A 21,543-nucleotide genomic window follows, 5' to 3' on the forward strand; every position below is an offset into this window, starting at 1 on the left:
TTGTATGGGATGATCAGTTTTATTGCTTCGTTTGTTTCATTAGTAGGTTGCTAATCACAAATCTGATTGTGAGAGCGGGACTTGCTTGATCCACAACCTTCAATCATGAGACTTTTCCCACGTGCAAGCATTGCAACAGCTGTCTTACATCACAACACATCCTGGAATCCATCGAAGTATTAAGAGAGATCATTACTTGGGTCACAGAGTGAATTCCACAAATACAAGCTCCAAGATCTAATATGGAAACACCAAAGGATAAAAACTCAGCCTTTTATTTAATGAAGGTATAGAAACATTAACATTTTAACTGGGAGCTAAAACTGTATGCATCGTAAACTATGAAGCCTTAAGGCTACCTACTATTGTTCTTCCTTATTGGTCCCAATTTTACGTGTTTTGGTGAATTACGTTCTCCTTTCAGTATTTTTTCTTCCAGAAACTTTTAAATGTTTCATTTCACTATTTATGGCCTTATAAAATGGCCGACAAACAGAACATTACAGCACAATGTACTGCAATATTCACGACAGGTTTCCTTTAAACAACGGATTACTCATATGCGTGGTAATACTCGTCCCTTCCTGCGTGATTTGATATACTCACACATAACAATATGCCGATGTTTATACAGATGGCGCAAAGTCGGTGGTGGAAAAAACCTGCCTGCGCGTTCAATTCGCAAGCTTCACTCAAATTTTTGTTTTGCACACAATCACATTGAAGTGCGTTGCCTAGACAACGGGTCATGGATTGTATCAGACAAAAGAATGCAACAAAAAAAATCTCTCTTCACGTTCCTTGACAATGACATATGCTCATAAATGACAAAGATATGCGTGAATAATTTACAATATATATATAGTCCGGATCTGCTTACTTAACACCCTAAGGGTGAAACCTAAACATTTGTTCCCTATTACTACATATCCTAGTGGATCATGGTGATTTTCTAGTTTGAATGTTAAATTTTATTTTGCCAACTTCGTTTCGAATTTCGGTACTGAGAAATACTACAACTGGTACGGTAGTGATTTTCAAACTGTTATGTTGGCAGTAGTGACAGCAATGGTCGGTAGTGTAAATTCTGAAAATTCAAATTGTACTAGATTTCTGAGCCGGTTACTGGAAGCTAGCGAAATTTGAATCACTAATAATTAATTAATATAAGTATTAATATTAATACATAATAGTTATTTTATGTGTTACGTTGTGGTTATAATTGAGAACCGTTTTTGCAAAACTTGCTAACTGAAAAATTTGCAAAATTGAGATTTTGATAGATTCGTTAACATAAGGCAGGCCTCTACATGATGTAAAAGGCGTCTTAGTAAAATTGGATTATTTCTCTTCATTGTAGTGTGTCAAAGTGTGATCGTTTTTTCAAAACTTGCTTTCTGCTATAAGTAAGAGTTACAGCAAAATTTGCTAACTACAGTGTTTTGTCTCTCCTGTAAAATTTAGTTTTATTCAGTCAGCAAGTTTTGCAAAAACGGTCCTCAATTCAAGCTTATAGTCAGGTAAGTGTAAATAAACATAACAAACACTGTGATACATGCACTTAAGTGATCGACAGAAATGCCATTTCACATTTTGATTAATTTATTTCGTGCTTAGATTTTCATTACAATAATGTCAAAGGGAGAAAATAGAATGGCAGTAAATCCTCCAAGAAAGAAGATAATGACGAAGAAATTATGCAAACGTAGACAGCAATTATAACTAGAATAGCAAAATTATTAGGAGTAAGTATTCTTAAGCATACATATTTTCAAAGTGGCATTCGGTTTTCCGAATTTGTACTAATCATTTCACGTGATCAAACAAAATACATTTTTAGAGTAGGTCTCGTGAATCGTAAACTGTTCAGTCAAATCAATGAATTTCATGTTATCAGACAAAATACATTTTAATATTAGGTCATATTAATCTATCAATTACCATCATAATGTCCAGGTCCAGTAAGAAAATATAGACCTACTCTTCACAAATTATTGACCCATTTAGAAAACACCGCCCAACATAAAGATGAGATGTGATAGGCCTAAATAAGTAAATAAGCAAGGCATCGTTATTATTATTATTATTATTATTATTATTATTATTATTATTATTATTATTGCCAGAAACAAGATTGCCCAGACAGATTTTGGAATGGATTCCGCCAGGAAGAGGAAAGAGGGGAAGACCAAGGAAAACCTGGGTGAACGATATAAGAAGTGGAATGAAGGAGAGAGGCTTGGAAGAACGGGATTGGGAGGCAAGAAAAGAATGGAGGGAGAAGATAAGAATTTAAACACTTTGGATACAGGAAGATGTAGTTTATATTGTAACCCTGTTAATAATGATGATTATTATTATTATTATTATTATTATTATTATTATTATTATTATTATTGCCAGAAACAAGATTGCCCAGACAGATTTTGGAATGGATTCCGCCAGGAAGAGGTAAGAGGGGAAGACCAAGGAAAACCTGGGTGGACGATATAAGAAGTGGAATGAAGGAGAGAGGCTTGGAAGAACGGGATTGGGAGGCAAGAGAAGAATGGAGGAAGAAGATAAGAATTTAAACACTTTGGATACAGGAAGATGTAGTTTACATTGTAACCCTGTTATTGATGATGATGATGATGATTATTATTATTATTATTATTATTATTATTATTATTATTATTATTATTGAGGTGGGATAGGGAATGGATTAATCTTGCTCAGGATAGGGACAAATGGCGGGCTTATGTGAGGGCGCCAATGAACCTCCGGGTTCCTTAAAAGCCAGTATGTAAGTAAGTTGTTATTATTATTATTATTATTATTATTATTATTATTATTATTATTATTATTATTATTATAGGCCTAGTACATGGCATTGTGATTTTACTCTCTTTGGTGATATCTGGTATTAGTTGGCAACAATGAAGAGACGGCCAAATTTGCGTTTTAGGAACTGCTCTTACGTGATCCTCATCATAAAAAAATTCGGAATGAAAATTTCCACACAGAAAACATAAGTCATGGTCTATACAAGGCCAAACCAATTAAACAGAAAAAAGATAACAAAATTCTTGGAAAAGTTAATACACGTTATCTATTATGTTGTGTTGTCCGATATGAAGACAGGAAAACTTTGGTTCAAATATCCTTATTCTTCTTCTATTGAATTTATAACTAGTGTTGTCTTCCCACGCTCTTCCACGACATTCTGTTCCTCAAGCTGTCTCTTTTCCAGGCTCTCATTTATTTGTTCTTACCATCTTCTTCATTGTTCATCCATTTTTTATTTTATTCTAGTCACATTCAGTAATAACATCATTATTTTCTGTTAAATACGAGCTGTGCCTAGATGCCCAACATAAAAGTAAACATATATAAACACACTTGTCTATTCTAACTTGTTTAATTATTCGTTTTTACACATATTCTACATCAATAATTTGCGTGCCCACCATTTGACCCCCGGACAGCACGCAATATTTCAGTAACAATGCGACAAAAAGATTTGTATACCAGTCCATGGGTGTGCCATCAGTTCCGAGAAAACCTATGATGCCCTCGTTCCTGCTAGGGCCTAATCAGAGACTATACTGCGTCCTTCAATATTGCCCCGAAATTCTAGGCCACGTTAAGATCTGATAATTCTGCGTTCCCGAAGAAGTCAATGTAGTTCTTGTGTTCCATTTCCCTTAAGGGTAGAGATAGTGAAATTTGAAATTATTTTTCCTAATTGATGCATAATTTTCATTTTTATATGTAGAAATATCATTGCAGCAACAACTTAAATTCGATATTAGTTACTAAAAAAAAACTGGGCCCAAAATTTTTAGAGAGAAAAAAAAGGATATATCTCAATCAATTTTGTAAGATAAACTCAACATTTCTATGACATTTACTCCTAAAAGCATGTTTTTCTTAAATGTGTTGAGCACAATTTTGATATTGGTTTTCAAAAATTTAAGATAAATTAATACATCTTAAGAATGAATTATACAGGTACTTTTATACAAATATGGAGACATATTTTTGAAATGCAATAAAATAGCAAATTTATATTACAGCGATAAGTTTCTTAATAGCATAAAGTATGTGTGTACCAAGTATTATGCATGTAGCATTAATACTCCCGAATCTGCGTATAACGTTTTGTATGGAATGAAGAAAAATATTAAAGTTACGGGAAATTGCAATCAAAGATTACTGTAATTTAAAAACCCTGTGTAACAGAGATGGAAATATAAAAATTGGAAATTTATCCTTTGAAGAGGTGGAAAAATTAAAATACTTGGGAGAAACAGTAACAAATATAAATGATACTCGGGAGGAAATTAAACACAGAATAAATAATGGGAAATGCTTGTTATTATTCGGTTGTTAAAATTTTATCATCCAGTCTGTTGTCAAAAAATCTTAAAGTTAGAATTTATAAAACAGTTATATTACCGGTTGTTCTATATGGTTGTGAAACTTGGACTCTCACTTTGAGAGAGGAACATAGGTTAAGGGTGTCTGAGAATAAGGTGCTTAGGAAAATATTTGGGGCTAAGAGGGATGAAGTTACAGGAGATTGGAGAAAGTTACACAACACAGAACTGCACGGATTGTATTCTTCACCTGACATAATTAGGAACATTAAATCCAGACGTTTGAGATGAGCAGGGCATGTAGCACGTATGGGCGAATCCAGAAATGCATATAGAGTGTTAGTTGGGAGGCCGAAGGGAAAAAGACCTTTGGGGAGGCCGAGACGTAGATAGGAAGATAAGATTAAAATGGATTTGAGGGAGGTGAGATATGATGATAGAGACTGGATTAATCTTGCTCAGGATAAGGGACCAATGGCGGGCTTATGTGAGGGCGACAATGAACCTCCGGGTTCCTTAAAAGCCAGTAGGTAAGTAAGTAAGTGTAACAGAGCTTTAAAAATGGCGTCCCAGCAACTGATAAGGCATAAATGCGCTTTAAATATTATGCAATGTATTTTTCACACATAAAACAGAATTTTGAAGGAAAGCAAATTTTGAAAAATAAATAAATATACAAACAAACAAATAAACAAGTAAATAAGCAAATAAATAAATATAAAACATACCTATCATGTTAAAGTCTAGCCCTCGGAAAGTCACACCAAATTTTCCTACTTAAAATGATGGCCTCTCTAAATATTCGTTGGACTCGTGACGGAAAGTGATTGCTGTCCTATCCTTGCCTTCGTCCTGCGTGTTTTTACATGACCAAAGAGTCCAGTTACTCCTGAATGTGTATTAGTTAATAATCCTTACAAAAGCGCATACAGAAAGGACCCAATCTCTTAAAGTGCACGATAAAGACGTCAAGCCATGAGATCTTATTTGTTGAGGACAGTCTCGTGTGTAAACAGACATTTAGCGTTAGACTAATTTTAACGACGCACTAAGAGCACAAATAACTTTATATTCACGCCTCACACCCCTCCGCGAATACACGCTATGTAGGTAACTATTTTTAAGTTCGACACGAGTGTACCTCGTGTCTGTGGACGTCAGAGAGGCACATGATGCCGTCTGCAAGGAGACAACAAAGACTGAATCTGCAGGCACTCGTAAATATCCCTCGAGTTACATTGCTATGTCTCAGCTGAAGTAATGAAGGTTAAGCTGTCTTGAGCAACCAACTCACTGATTCAATTCCACGAGTAGCTGAAGGATTAACTGACTAAATTAATGAATAACTGATTAACCAAATGAATAAACAATTGACCCAATGTTCATTAATTCTAAGCCTGTTCAACTAGCCAACTGACCAACTGATTAACCAACCGACCGGCTCAACCAACAATTAATCAACTAAAGCATTGACCGATCAATTAACCAAACGACTAACACAACAATGAGCCAAATGATTAGTCAATTAACTAACGGGCAGAACGATAATTAGTCAACCGACAGATCGAGCAACCAATTAACTTACAGATCAATCAATAAACTTATTACTGGATGAAACAGCGATAAATTATTGATCACTCACCGAAAACAAATTGGTTAACTCGATCACTAAACGATCGGCAGACCGGTTAATTAATTGGTCGACTGATTGATCAACTAACTGATCGACTCACTGATCAACTAACTGGTCGACTCAGCAATCAAATAACTGGTCGACTCACCAATCAAATAACTGGTCGACTCACCAATCAAATAACTGGTCACTCATTGACGACTCACCGATCAACTAACTGATCGACTCATCAATCAACTAACTGGTCAAGTCACCAATCAAATAACTGGTCGACTCACCAATCAAATAACTGGTCGACTCACCGATCAACTAACTGGTCGACTCACCAATCAAATAACTGGTCGACTCACCGATCAACTAACTGGTCGACTCACCGATCAACTAATTGGTCGACTCACCAATCAAATAACTGGTCGACTCACCAATCAAATAACTGGTCGACTCACCAATCAAATAACTGGTCGACTCACCAATCAAATAACTGGTCGACTCACCGATCAACTAACTGGTCGACTCACCGATCAACTAACTGGTCGACTCACCAATCAAATAACTGGTCGACTCACCAATCAAATAACTGGTCGACTCACCGATCAACTAATTGGTCGACTCACCAATCAAATAACTGGTCGACTCACCAATCAAATAACTGGTCGACTCACCGATCAACTAACAGATCGACACACCGATAAATTAACTGACTGCCTGAACAATTAATTAACGGATTAACTTAACTACAGTAAACCAAAGAACTGGAGGACAAGCCAGCTGACACCTTTGACATTTATTGCTCCATCCGGGAAGCCTAAATAAAGAAAGGGAAATGCAAAGTAAACACTGCAAGCAATAATATCCGGGCAAGCCTCGAGTCATAATAAATTCTATGTAAAAAAGAGGAAGAAGTCACTGCGATTAACATAGTTCACAGAAATTTATAGTAAAGCTGTGATTACAAAATTAACAGATGTTTGAGAATGTTTGAGGTCATAAAATTAAATGAATGATTTTCATTGTTTATTTCTTATTATTCGCCAAATAGTCTTATTCAAATATCACGTGATATCTCAACTGTCTGGGTAATTCACTTGACTAGAAGCTCGCGAATAATCGACAAGATGAAACTCTTACGAGATTATCTATGACAATTTCACAGTAACACAGAATGGAACAAATGAATCACGAAATTGGGATCTTTCACATATGCATAAGTTACATATCCGCCTGCAGTTACCTGTCGTTAGAGGGAGGTACCTTCTTTATTACTTAAAATGGAATCAAATGCAAATTTCGTTCTCAATAACTCGGCATGCCTTCAGCGCTGTATGATTTGGCTTTCCTAAACATCCATTCTAAAGAATAAGCGGTCCCAAAAGCAAATGCTCTCCTTTAAGCGGGATTTGTGGCCAACAAAAACATAGCTGAAGCAAATTTACTTTCACTGCCGTTTGGCATGCCGATAATTCTACTAGTTAAGTGAACTGTAAATAGACAGAATAATTCCAATTATTTAATTAACTGATATTTTATTTTCACAAAAATAGAAATATTACTAGGTCGTCTCATATGTAGGCTAATGTCGGTTTTTATTAATTTTGTGTCTTGTAAGATTATAATTATTTTTAGTTGGGCAATGCAGTTTACAGTACGTTATAGTCATTATTACGTATTGTGAGCATATGACAATCGTCCATTTTTAATACAAAGAATAACTTATAAAATGGAGGCGATAAAGTTTGAAATTAGAGTCATTCTAAAGCACTACTGGAAACAAGGTTTCAATCTCAAAAAATTATTTCTAGACTTTAAGATTCTTAAAAATAAGACAAATATATTATATTGTATTAATAAAATTCATACATAAAATCGAAATAATTTCGAATTGTATTCTTATAGTTATAAAACAAAAGGTATGAGTTCTTTATGATAGTTTGAACCAAAATGCAATACTGGTACGGCATTTAATCATAGTAGTAATTTAGGCCTAAGATACATAACAAATTTTATATTTAAATGTCCCGCTATACTGGAGAATTAGCACGGTCACTTTGAACCGTGCCGTTACGTTTACCACCAAATTTAAGTAAATACACAATGTCACCAACATAAGAACATGACGTTGGTGTGTGGCGTAGTTGGCGGGAGAAATTTTTTCTCTCTCTGTCTACCTCCTTCGTTCCGAACATTATTGAGAGATAGCACCACTGTTAGCGACAATGTGTATTTGCGTAAATATTGCGAGTAAATTATGACGAGTGCCTTAGATGAGAGGCTCGGGACAGAAACAGTTTTGCTGTAGCGCATGCGCGGACCTCTCATGCAGTGGGAGCGTGATCCTTACTTGAATTTATTTTTGCGTGTACTTGCAGATTAAATGATTGAGATCCCTTCTTGCTCCGGTTACAGGCCTTGCATTTACGAAGGTTATGTTATGTTAGGTTAGCTTAGATTAGCTTAGCTTAGGTTAGGTTAGCTTAGGTTAGGTTAGATTAGCTTTGGTTAGGTTAGATTAGTTTTGGTTAGGTTAGCTTAGCTTTGGTTAGATTAGGTTATGTTAGGTTAGGTTAGGTTATGTTAGCTTTGGTTAGGTTAGGTTAGCTTTGGTTAGGTTAGCTTGATTTGATTCGTCCATGTAGTAGTTAAAATTATATAATATGACAGTTTTTGATTCGTAATATTGTTAAAAAATAATAGGCCTATAATGAAAGCGGTGAATAATTTCATAGTCCTTAAATTTTTTTTTCGTAAAAGGCTAGGTATTTTTCTATAGGCCAGAAATAAAACAGCAACGCCGTCATAATTACGTACTTTACGCTTTGGCGAACATTAACCGGAAATTTACTTTCCGTCATTTTAATTGTATTCCGTGAAACACACCTTTTTTCCTGTTAATTTGCTTGTGATAACCTAGTTTATTATCTTATTACATCTTCATTTTCTTTTAATGCATTCAAAAAACCGCCGTTGTACTACATAAAACCTTGAACTTGACTAGTGGAGTGAATTATTTAAGAATATAGTCGCGAATTTGACTACCACCATTTCGATTATATTTTGTTTGATACGGCTCGGTACGGCCCGGTGACTAGTGGCCAGCGAGTAGAGTCGACTATCGATATTGGTCTGCCGTGCGTATTATCCAGTTGTTCCAAATGTCCTAATCTTGTCAATTCTATAGTTCTAGTATTAAATTAAAAAAGTTACGTACGGATTTTATAAAAATTGGAAAATTGTAAATTCAAATTTATATATTCTTATTGTGTAGTAGACATAAAGCAAATTGTATTATATACTTCATAATTTAAAATCAGGAATCCGTACGAGTTCTACTCTTTTTGGGGTGAGCTAAAATTTTGTCTGTGTATACTATATTTTATGTTACAAGTATTAGAAAAATAAAATAAATAAATAAAGTTATTTAGACCCTTATCTACCTCTTACACTAATACTACAGAAATATTTCTGAAAAAGATTTTTTCATTATACATCTTGATTACACTACTTTTAACACTATATCACTTCGAAAAACGTATTATTTGGCTTTCTTGTGTTAAATGTTACATTACGTCGTTAACACGTTTCAGCCTGCTATTGGCCATCTTCAGAACTGGTTGTTGTTGGTCTTGGCGCCTTTTGTAAAATATACAGACACACAAAAACACATCCAAATGAAATTCTCAACACACAACTCAATTTCAGAACACACACACTCTTTGACTCCACATTACACTACACAAACACATCCTCACAGGAAACACAAACAAAAGGCGCCAAGACCAACAACCAGTTCTGAAGATGGCCAATAGCAGGCTGAAACATGTTAACGAGGTAATGTAACATTTAACACAAGAAAGTCAAATAATACGTTTTCCGAAAACTTTTTCATTAGAATTCCCAGTTTTCCCGGAATGGCTGCATTGAAAAAATCCAGAAATTTGGAGGAATCGAACTTCTACCACAGTCTAGTATATACAGTCACGAAGCTCCATACGTAGTACATATGCATCCATAGATAGTTGCTAATCACTAGGATCGCTAATATCGCCTCATTACAGACAATGAGAAATAGTACCGGTACACTCTATTGTTCCTGGCACCCTCACAACTCAAGCTTCGTGACTATATACTAGACTGTGCTTCTACCATACCCGGCACATAGCTCTGATCTCGCGCCTTCAGATTACTTACTTACTTACTTACTTACTTACTTACTTACTTACTGGCTTTTAAGGAACCCGGAGGTTCATTGCCGCCCTCACATAAGCCCGCCATTGGTCCCTATCCTGTGCAAGATTAATCCATTCTCTATCATCATATCCCACCTCCCTCAAATCCATTTTAATATTATCCTCCCATCTACGTCTCGGCCTCCCTAAAGGTCTTTTTCCCTCCGGTCTCCCAACTAACACTCTATATGCATTTCTGGATTCGCCTATACGTACTACATGCTCTGCCCATCTCAAACGTCTGGATTTAATGTTCCTAATTATGTCAGGTGAAGAATACAATGCGTGCAGTTCTGTGCTGTGTAACTTTCTCCATTCTTCTGCAACTTCATCCCTCTTAGCCCCAAATATTTTCCTAAGAAACTTATTCTCAAACACCCTCAATATCTGTTCCTCTCTCAAAGTGAGAATCCAAGTTTCACAACCATAAAGAACAACCGGTAATATAACTGTTTTATAAATTCTAACTTTCAGATTTTTCGACAGCAGACTGGATGATAAGAGCTTCTCAACCGAATAATAACAGGCATTTCCCAAATTTATTCTGTGTTTAATTTTCTCCCGAGTATCATTTATATTTGTTACTGTTGCTCCCAGATATTTGAACTTCTCCATCTCTTCAAAAGATAAATTTCCAATTTTTACGCCTTCAGATTACCATCTGTTTCGATCCAAGGCACACTTCCTATGTGGAAGAAATGTCCAAAACCTGGAAGCAGTTGAAATGAATATCACCGAATTTTTCGCATCAAAATCCAGAAAGTGGTACTGTCTAGAGATAACAAACCTCGCTGAAAGGTGGCTCAATACCACATAATTTAAAGGCCTTTTCTTTGGAGATTGGATTCATTTCTTGTCATAACACGCTCCAATTACAATTTTGCTCCAAAATAGACACTGTTTATGAGTTATGAGAGAGTATCTGTATCAAATTCTGACCGAATAAATGATTTAAAAGAGTGAATTAACTGTTTCTATAGATACCGTCGGTGGAAAATGTGTGCGAAGAGTTTGTACAACTGCCTCAGCCCCCTTTGTTTCATTGTGTGCGACTGGCTCACACCACGCTTTATTAATCCATTACCGCAACATATTGATCGCACGCCGCTGGGGTCTTCAGTGTTACGTCAGTCTGGAATCCCAACACAGTGAGCTACTAGCCCATTAAATATTACCATTTCAAGGAGTCGTATGATTATTATCCCTTCACTTTACTGTCATGCTTCATTTTTAATTCATCTTGTTAAAACTTGAAGCTGTACGTTTAAAAATAGTTCACCTGAATAGAAATCCTTGATTGAATAAGGAATGTAAGTTATAAATAGCATCTATTATATAATTCATTTTAATTTTCGAGTCAACAGCAATACCCGACAGTTGCGAAACATGGATAATTACAAAAGGATGTACATTATTCATACAGCAGAGGTGATGTCTGTCTGAGATGTAACAACAATAAAACAAATTATGTAACATGAATTAGCATTGGTCTGGTTTAAAACAAATATAAATTAACAGAATACACAAATAAGTGGAAAGAACCAACTGCGAGCCACCGGTGTAGCTCAGTCGGTTAAGGCCGTTACGGAGTTGAGCTCGGACGCGGGTTCGATTCCCGCTTGAGTTGGGTTTTTTTCCGAGGTTTTCCTCAACCGTAAGGTAAATGTCAGGTAATCTATGGCGAATCCTCGGCCTCGTCTCGTCTAATATCATCTCGTTATCACCAATTCTATCGACGCTAAATAATCTCGTAGTTGATACAGTGTCGTTAAAGAACCAACTGTGGAAAATGAACATTACATAAATGACATCAGATCTAGTTGCAAACTATAGACCAACAGAAAGGAGAGAATCAGTCTACGAGGGTGGAGAGAAATGTAGTTCAAGCAGGAGCAGGTCAGAATATTCCACATATATACAAAGACGGTATGTGAATAACAGAACAATGACAAACAATAGAAGAAAAGAGGCCAAAAAGAGACGCGAGGAGTAGAAGCAGAATGACAACAGGAAGAGGCAGTCGACAAATATGAGAGGAAATAAGACAACAAGAAGTGGAACAAGGGGAAGGACGCCAGCAAGAAGAAGTAGGAAGACAATTATAAGATAAAATAGAAGGATAACAAGAAGAAACGAAACAACAATAAGTATAAAGACGACGACAGCAAAAAGTAGGACAATTATAAGAAGAAGTGAAACATGTAAAAGAACGACAGCAGAAGAAGTAGAAAGAATTATAAGAGGAAGTAGAAGAACAACAGGAAGAAGCGAAACGACAACAATAGGCATAAAGACGACGACAGCAAGAAGTAGGACGACAATTATAAGAAGAAGTGAAACATGTAAAAGCACGACAGCAGAAGAAGTAGAAAGAATTGTAAGAGGAAGTAGAAGAACAACAGGAAGAAGCGAAACGACAACAATAGGTATAAAGACGACGACAGCAAGAAATAGGATGACAATTATAAGAAGAAGTGAAACATGTAAAAGAACGACAGCAGAAGAAGTAGAAAGAATTATAAGAGGAAGTAGAAGAACAACAGGAAGAAGCGAAACGACAACAATAGGCATAAAGACGACGACAGCAAGAAGTAGAACGACAATTATAAGAAGAAGTGAAACATGTAAAAGCACGACAGCAGAAGAAGTAGAAAGAATTATAAGAGGAAGTAGAAGAACAACAGGAAGAAGCGAAACGACAACAATAGGCATAAAGACGACAGCAAGAAGTAGGACGACAATTATAAGAAGAAGTGAAACATGTAAAAGGACGACAGCAGAAGAAGTAGAAAGAATTATAAGAGGAAGTAGAAGAACAACAGGAAGAAGCGAAACGACAACAATAGGTATAAAGACGAATTGAGGAAGTAGGACGACAATTATAACAACAATAATAGGAACAAGTAAAAGGACGACAGCACGAAGAAGTAGAAAGGCAAATTACAAGAAGAAGTAGAAGAACAAGAGGAAGAAGTGAAACGACAACAACATGTATAAAGACGACTTGAGGAAGGAGGACGACAATTATAACAAGAAGTGAAACAAGTAAAAGGACGACAGCAGGAAGAAGTAGAAAGGCAATTATAAGAGGAAGTAGAAGAACAACATGAAGAAGCGAAACGACAACAATAGGTATAGAGACGACTTGAGGAAGGAGGACGACAATTATACGTAATAGGAAATATTTTCCGGTTGGCTCCACTCTCACTGTTTGAAATTTTGGTTGGTTTACGTTCCAAACTGAGTGGGATTATTGTACTGATTTATCATTGTAGTCGGAAGAAAATTCTAATCGGAGATTGAAATATTCTTGTGGGCTAGAACGAAGAGTTCATGTCGAAATCAAGGTATTTCTGCTGATTTGAAACAGCGCAGAAGAAAGTTCGCGAACAGCCACGTTTACAGGATCTGGCTGTATTATTGCAACATAAACAAGCCGTGTGCGGGCGCGTTGCCACGGGAAATGCGTCATCAAGGTCTGGGACTGAGTCAGGTGAGTCTGTGTTGATCACATGCTCTCGTGTAACATATGGAATGCCGTCCAACCCTCGCCTCGGCCGGCTCCCAGACACGAAATTTCCAGGCCGTTTATGGCAAGTAAACAAGCAAGCGTCTTCGTGGGGTCCTTCACCTCACGTGCAGGAGACATACCTCAGTGACGCTGCTGCCTCCACTGACGGTTCATTGTTGGCAAATGTACCGATACCTGCTGATGATGGAATTCACCAGGCATAACAGAATTACCGGTGTGAGCTAAAAACCGGGCACGACAATGACCTCCAATAAAATATTTCTGCAGGACCTGCATAATCCATACAACCAAGTGAATGCACTATACAGAGTATGTTAGTACTAATTTCATTTGTCAACAAAATTAAACATATTTTCTGTTAAAAGATAAAGAATGGTTTATTCTTATAGCATTTTTCGTGCTGATTTCAGATCTGGTTTTGAAAATTTTTCTATCACCCAGGGTTTTTGAGTAATTATATGTAATTCAGACTTTTCTAGTATTGATACTTGTAACATTTTACCTAAACTCATATTTATTTATCTAAAATGTGTGTGAAATAGATTTTAGGTTATATTTGGCTTGAGAAACTTCTCTTTCGACTGTCCAGTAGTCTGATAGAATACTTGGGCTCAATTTTTCCTGCTAGCGCCTTTCCATTTCAGAAAAATCCTGATGAAAATGCTCCTCTTGTTAGTCGCTTACTACCTGAAGGTTTTGAGGTAAGAAACAATAGATGAGGATCGAAGAAGTTACTTTGAGAGATACATGATACCCCATCACGTTATAGTTCTGAATCAGTTCGCTGACAAGTTCTCTGTAATCTTCTGATCTGTGGTTCCTATAAAGTAATATTCTGTTGAATGATCTTTAGGTTCCCGGCATATTATTGGAACTGGAAAAGGCATATGACGGGATCCTTTTAGCCAAACAGTTAGGCTAATAGAATTATATGGAGCACAACAGATTTCAGGGGCCCAGTTCCTGTCCTAATCTGTTTTACAATCAAAAGAACACTCGTCAGCTCTTTTAACTAGTGTAGTAAAATTCACCTATGTGCTTTCAAAGTTAACTAACCATAAATGTAACAAAAATTGTTTGTGATTTACACAGTATTTCGAGGTATATTTCACTTTATAAGATACTTTTACCACACTTAAAATTAGGATAAAGAAAACATGGGTTATGAAACTTGCTTCATGATTGAGTTCCAACTCAACTGAGAATTAATATTATAGGTATCCTACAAGCAAAACTCAGCTCAGACTCCTCGCGCCGCGCATGCTATACCCTTGCAGTAGGCGGGTTCTTTAATAAGCGGCTACTGGTACAGCTATAACGGCTACGGTTGAGGACATGTGCACTCAAAGAGCAGCTGTAACAATAACCAATTAAGTGAATATAACATTACAAGATGTCAACATCGTCTCCATCTAAGTCACAATCGGTATCTATCTTCACTGAAACTGTCCTCATATTTGAATTTTAAATATTTAAATTAAATTAAATTAATATTTAATATAGAACGCTATGTAACTCCCTGACTCTGTAGCAATAACACATGTTCAGTTCAGCACAAGAAGATAATACGTACGCATGCGCATAGTGTCGGTGGTGTGATTGGAGACGGGGAGCATGCTGGGAAAGGGAGCATACGTCATCTGCGCGAGACAGTCACGCCCGCTGGTTTCTGCGCACTGAGTTTTGTTTGTTGGATGCCTATAACTCTCACAGTCTTATGAGGAATAAAATTCATTTTTATGAATTCTGACTTCACAGGCAACAATGATCTAAAGTTATAGACCAATTGTTAAAGCAATAAAATGAAATATTTGAAACATTTTCTTTCCATTAGCATGTGAAGAACTGTATACAGCAATAAAAATAAATCAATTTTCTAAAATTACAAAAAAAAAAAAAAAAAAAAATTGTGGATGGTGCAAAAATTATCACTTCATTTTTGGAATCAGCACATGACATTACATAAGAAACAGCAGAAATTGCGCATTTAACAAAATCATTGTTGACCAGTGATTTTTAATCGGTTATTTAGCGCCGCGACAGATAGCCTACTGATCAAATAATCACTAATATGCATATCAAAAAAATGTTTTCTGCTACAAGAGAAAAATTACTGGTTCTAGTTAACTGAAGTGTCCTGATTTCGAATCTGTATTCATATTTTCTGTATCATGTCAGGTTTTTCTGTAATTCTGAAAAGAAAAATGAAAAAAAAAAAAAAAAAAAAAAAAAAAAAAACGTCAAAATTAGCAAAGTTCATGATTAAAAAAAATGAATTTAATACGATGATCTAACATATGACTGCTTTTAGGTACTGAAGGTTGTTGAATCCGAGCCTGTATTCAGATTTTCTCTATCGCGTCAGGTTTTTCTGTAATTTTTGGAAATAAGAACGAAAAACTTTAATACGATGATCTAACATATGACTGCTTTTAGGTACTGAAGGTTGTTGGATCCGAGCCTGTATTCAGATTTTCTCTATCGCGTCAGGTTTTTCTGTAATTTTTGGAAATAAGAACGAAAAACTTAAAAATTTAAACAAGAATTTCAAAAACGTCAAAAGAGGAATATTATTTTTTAAAACATATTTTAAAGCCGTAATATAACACGGGAATTTTACTGGAAGCAAGTAAAGAGATAGGTTTGGAAGTAAATCCCGAAATGACAAAGTATGTGATTATGTCTCGTGACGAGAGTATTGTACGAAATGGAAATATAAAAATTGGTAATTTATCTTTTGAAGAGGTGGAGAAGTTCAAATATCTTGGAGCAACAGTAACAAATATAAATGATACTCGGGAGGAAATTAAACGCAGAATAAATATGGGAAATGCGTGTTATTATTCGGTTGAGAAGCTTTTATCATCTAGTCTGTTGTCAAAAAATCTGAAAGTTAGAATTTATAAAACAGTTATATTACCGGTTGTTCTTTATGGTTGTGAAACTTGGACTCTCACTTTGAGAGACGAACACAGGTTAAGGGTGTTTGAGAATAAGGTGCTTAGGAAAACATTTGGGGCTAAGAGGGATGAAGTTACAGGAGAATGGAGAAAGTTACACAACGCAGAACTGCACGCATTGTATTCTTCACCTGACATAATTAGGAACATTAAATCCAGACGTTTGAGATGGGCAGGGCATGTAGCACGTATAGGCGAATCCAGAAATGCATATAGAGTGTTAGTTGGCAGGCCGGAGGGAAAAAGACCTTTAGGGAGGGCGAGACGTAATGGGAAGATAGTATTAAAATGGATTTGAGGGAGGTGGGATATGATGATAGAGAATGGATTAATATTGCTCAGGATAGGGATCAATGGCGGGCTTATGTGAGGGCGGCAATGAACCTCCGGGTTCCTTGAAAGCCAGTAAGTAAGTAATATAACATTCCAGAGTATCTATAAAATTAATTATTATTCTTTAAGTTATTAATAAAATAACCAATACATCTCTGCGGTTGATAAATAAAGAATTGTCATTAATTGAAAACCACTAAAAACGTGGACGTTGTGGATCAAACATACAGAAATACGAAGCGAAAAACCTTCTCAGTTGTTGGATATATCCTCGAGTCATTTTCAATAAAATAAGTGGGAAGATCACGTCTCTTTGATCTAAGAACATGATAATGATATAAATACTGTACGTCATCATCTTGAGAAAAATACCGAAGGCCGGAAGGTATATACTTCTCCCCACGCTTCTGCCATTACCATTCTTCTTCATTCTTCACGTTGCAGTATAGCGAAACGAGGCATAAATTCCTTTCTTGAATCTCTTAGTAATGTTACGTTCCTGACATCTAGCCTCAACGTGTCTGACAGCATGTTTACAACTGGGCAATTAAGTAATTCCACAATAATCTTCGTCACATGTTATTATAATTACAGGAATATTTTAAAATCAGGATTGCAGAAACGCCATGCGTGACTTCTGATATATCTCAAAGTAACACCGTTAGGTTCTACATATCACAGCTAAGTTAATTATAGAGTTAACTACGTAAGTACTTTAATTCACACGTCACAGAGAGAAGTTAAACTTTAGTTTATAGCATGTCACTTGAACTGTTGCAGATCCTTCTACAGATTTCGAACTACCAACATAGAGGGAAAATAAAATGAATGAGATCTGTTAAAAATTTGATATTTAGTATAACATTTGTAAAAAATTAGGCCTACTATCTTGAGAACGGTAACGAAGACGACAATTTCTTTTTGAAAATATTCCTGTTCCGTGCCGAATTTACATAATAAAATAGTTATTTGTAATAGCAAAGCCATCCCAATACATGCCTCGAGAACGCTAATATTTAAACTGAAAATTTACACTAAGTTGTAGTCGTAACTTTATGTAAGTTTTACATACAGAGTTATTATATATATATGTTTTTTAATTCACTTAGGTGCGACACATAACTTTTGGTACAATCTTAGAAAAAAGTTTTATCGCACAGATATTATATAAGTCCCAGAAAGGAGGCAGTGAAGTATTATACGAGCCATCTTATTAAGAAACACAACTGTGATTGGTTGATTTTAAGGCGGTTCTTAAACGTTATTGGCCAATATAGCAACTTCATCCTATAAGTTGAACAGCCATCATAATTAGGAAGTTCTTGCATATACTAAAAATAATTAGTATAGGCCTAATAGTTTATAGCAGTGATGTCGAAGCAAGCGCATTTTTCTGACCTTGACGTCGTGCGCGGGCATCAAGCGCTAAGTATGGAAAGAGGAAGGGTTGTGTATATGAATAAGCAGCCTGTTGGATTAAGAAAACAGTGGTGCACAACCTTCAAACGGAACGTGAAATTTTATGTCATTTTTATATGGCTTTTTTCTGTTTGATATTATCTATATTGTCTGTAAAACAAAAGTACTAACACTGATTTCTTAATATTGCAGTTGTGTTTTAAACGTTGATAACATAATAAAGAGTTAAGAAGAAATATTCACATAAATTCTATAGTAGTAGAACTATATTGTACTAAATGGATGAAATACATTACTCATAAAGAAAGTGATATCCCCCCCCCCAAAAAAAAGCAGATTGAGTAGCCTATGACATGATAAGTTGGAATTTATATTGATGGTACCTTTAGCCTTATAAAAGTAATCAATAAACTAATCAAAACAATATTACAGTACAAAGCAAAGTTACCTAGGTACTGTATCTGTTTTAAGTGTAATTATATTCCATAACAAAACTCTTATCGCATTATGCTTTTAAGGTGATATTGGTTAGCAACTTCCTAACATCAGAATATTAAATTAATTTCTCGAAATCTGCTGAAGCTATAGAGCTTACATTTTTACAACACATGGGCACGTATTTTTTGTTTATGATGTAACAGTAGTTGCTTTGTTAATTCATTTCCTTACAAACAATTTCCATGCGAATATTTTCAAAATTTTCAATACATTATCTTCAGTAATACGTATTTACGTATATTAGATTTACGAAAACATTCTGTAAGGCTACTAAATAAATAGGCCTATATCTAAAAAGTTCACTTTTCTACAAAAGAAGCTGAGAAAATATTTCTTTTGAATAAAAAATGAAACTTGTGAAAAAGAGCATTAAAATTAAAACTTACATTCTTATAATGCACTTATACTTCTGAGGCAAATCTAAAAATTAACATGGATACCGTTTTAATAAGTTCTCTTCCCTTTATCTATTGAATCAGTGCTGGCCATCCCTGAATATAGCTCGACCAAGCGGCATATACTACCACTTTCGTCTGTCTCTTTCCTTTCCGCTGTAAAGCGCTCAGACTCTCCTGAGCTCTAAAGCGCGCATTTGCTCCTATGGGCAACAATTGACATCACTGGTTTATAGGGAAAATTTGAATTTCATTTAAATTGCAAATTATTATTACTTTTGTTGTAGCTTATTTTATACAATGATTTTATATTAATTTTAAATTACTAATTTTTATTACAATTAATATCGTATCATCTTGATATTTTGGCAACCTGTAAATTCAGGAGGTTGCATTGTAATAAACTTTCTATTATACTAACATGCTCTAGAAGACGATATGCCATGTGAATCTCTTACTTCATCCCCATAGTAATATTTTTAACGTGTCATACTTTTCATTTAACCTAAGCACGCTGAGAAAATAAATTAGAATTGCGAATATCCTCATTAGCATTGTTATACAGATACGCTTGAGAGACTGTAAGTAAAATGCAACTGTTTAATAAGTTTAAATTAAATTTAAGGAAGTTATTATGGATTTAAATTAAATTTCGAGGAGCATCTGGTGGCGTCCCTACATTCATAGCACTCTCTCGCAAAGCCACATAGCACACAATAATTCAGAGGCATTTCTGACCGCAAAATTCCAATACGTAACTGGTAAGTAATGTGTGGAATTCACTGTAACATAACGTCGGTTATTAAAAGGCGAAACACAATTATAATCTCATAGTGATTCATGCAAAAAGAACTTTAAACGAGATAATGACACAAAAATCCCTGACAAATACACAAATAAATAATCAAATAGCAAAAAAGAAATTGGTAGAAAATATTTGAAGCAAAATTACAGAATAATGTACAACATTGCATTAGTTGTTTTCTTTGCAGTCCGCTACGGTGTAATAAATACTAGTGTGAGACATAGAGTTCTTCCAATTTGTTGGTATACTAAAATTTATAATCGCTGGGATCATAAAAAAATAAGGACATAATGCAAGAACTTCAAATAGAACCCGTTATGCAGTTCATCAGCAAATATCAACTTCAGTGGAAGGGTCATCAGCGAATAGGGATTATAAAGAATGGACACTTCGCGTCGGTATCTTTGATGTAGCCGGACTGATTTCAATTACCTTCAAGCCGGCTAGAGCGTGAGATTCTGCTTTCTCCCTAGAGTTGGCGCTGATATCGTCGACACAGCGGAAATATAACACATATAATTAATACATCTAGGTACATTATGTACTCAAATAAAATAAATTGGATCCATAAAATAATAAAAAGCCACCATTAACTGTAATGTCTAGACTCTAGAGTTCCTTTATAATGAGAGTTGAGACGTTGACCCCAACAACACTTAAAATATGTAATGATTTGAAAGCACTGAAAGTGGAAAAACAAAACTCTTATGAGAAGTAAAACCATATACCTATATTATACACAAATATTATACACAAATATTATATACAAATATTAAACGAATTTGATACATAATTTTATAATGTATTATATTGTTTTATAATATAATTTATTATATCTGAAATATAAAAAATTATTATTACAACTAGTTTGCCACTGAGAAATAAGGAAAAGCTGTTAGCTTGAATTTATTTGAAGCAAAGCGTTACTGGATTATGCAATAAGGTAGGCGATGTTTGGATCCTGTGTCTCAACTCTATTCTCAATTATTATCTTAGCGTATGCTCGATTACACTAACCTCTAGCGCTTGAAAGTAGAACTAAACGCTGGCGCACAGAGAAACAAAACACAGGAAAATTCGCTCAGTGTCCATTCTTTATAATCCCTATTCGCTGGGGTCATCTCGAAAGAATGGATCGATGCAGAATTCCAAAAGCAGTGTTTCATTACCATCCGCATGGCAAAACGTCTCTAGGTCGTCCGAAGAAGAGATGGACTGAAAATTCTAGTTTGAGACCGTAACAGGCCACTTGTTAGGAAGACGACGACGATTAAAATTTATACTTAATTATTTTTGGTTTACTTAATCCGTAGTTTTCTTCACCACTTTCTTGTTTTTCGCTCAGTCAATGATGGTAAATATCATATGCTAGCCATTAGACAAA

General features: G+C 35.3%; 1 protein-coding gene across 2 annotated transcripts in view; it reads right to left on the bottom strand.

Moving 5' to 3' along the window:
- Dip-C (dipeptidase C) overlaps nt 1-21,543 on the bottom strand; it is an 894,313-nt gene that overhangs the window by 469,504 nt on the left and 403,266 nt on the right. The gene's annotated exons all lie outside the window — the stretch shown is intronic.

Source organism: Periplaneta americana, chromosome 5, assembly GCF_040183065.1.
Source record: "Periplaneta americana isolate PAMFEO1 chromosome 5, P.americana_PAMFEO1_priV1, whole genome shotgun sequence".
In the NCBI taxonomy this organism is placed as follows: Eukaryota; Metazoa; Arthropoda; class Insecta; order Blattodea; family Blattidae; genus Periplaneta; species Periplaneta americana.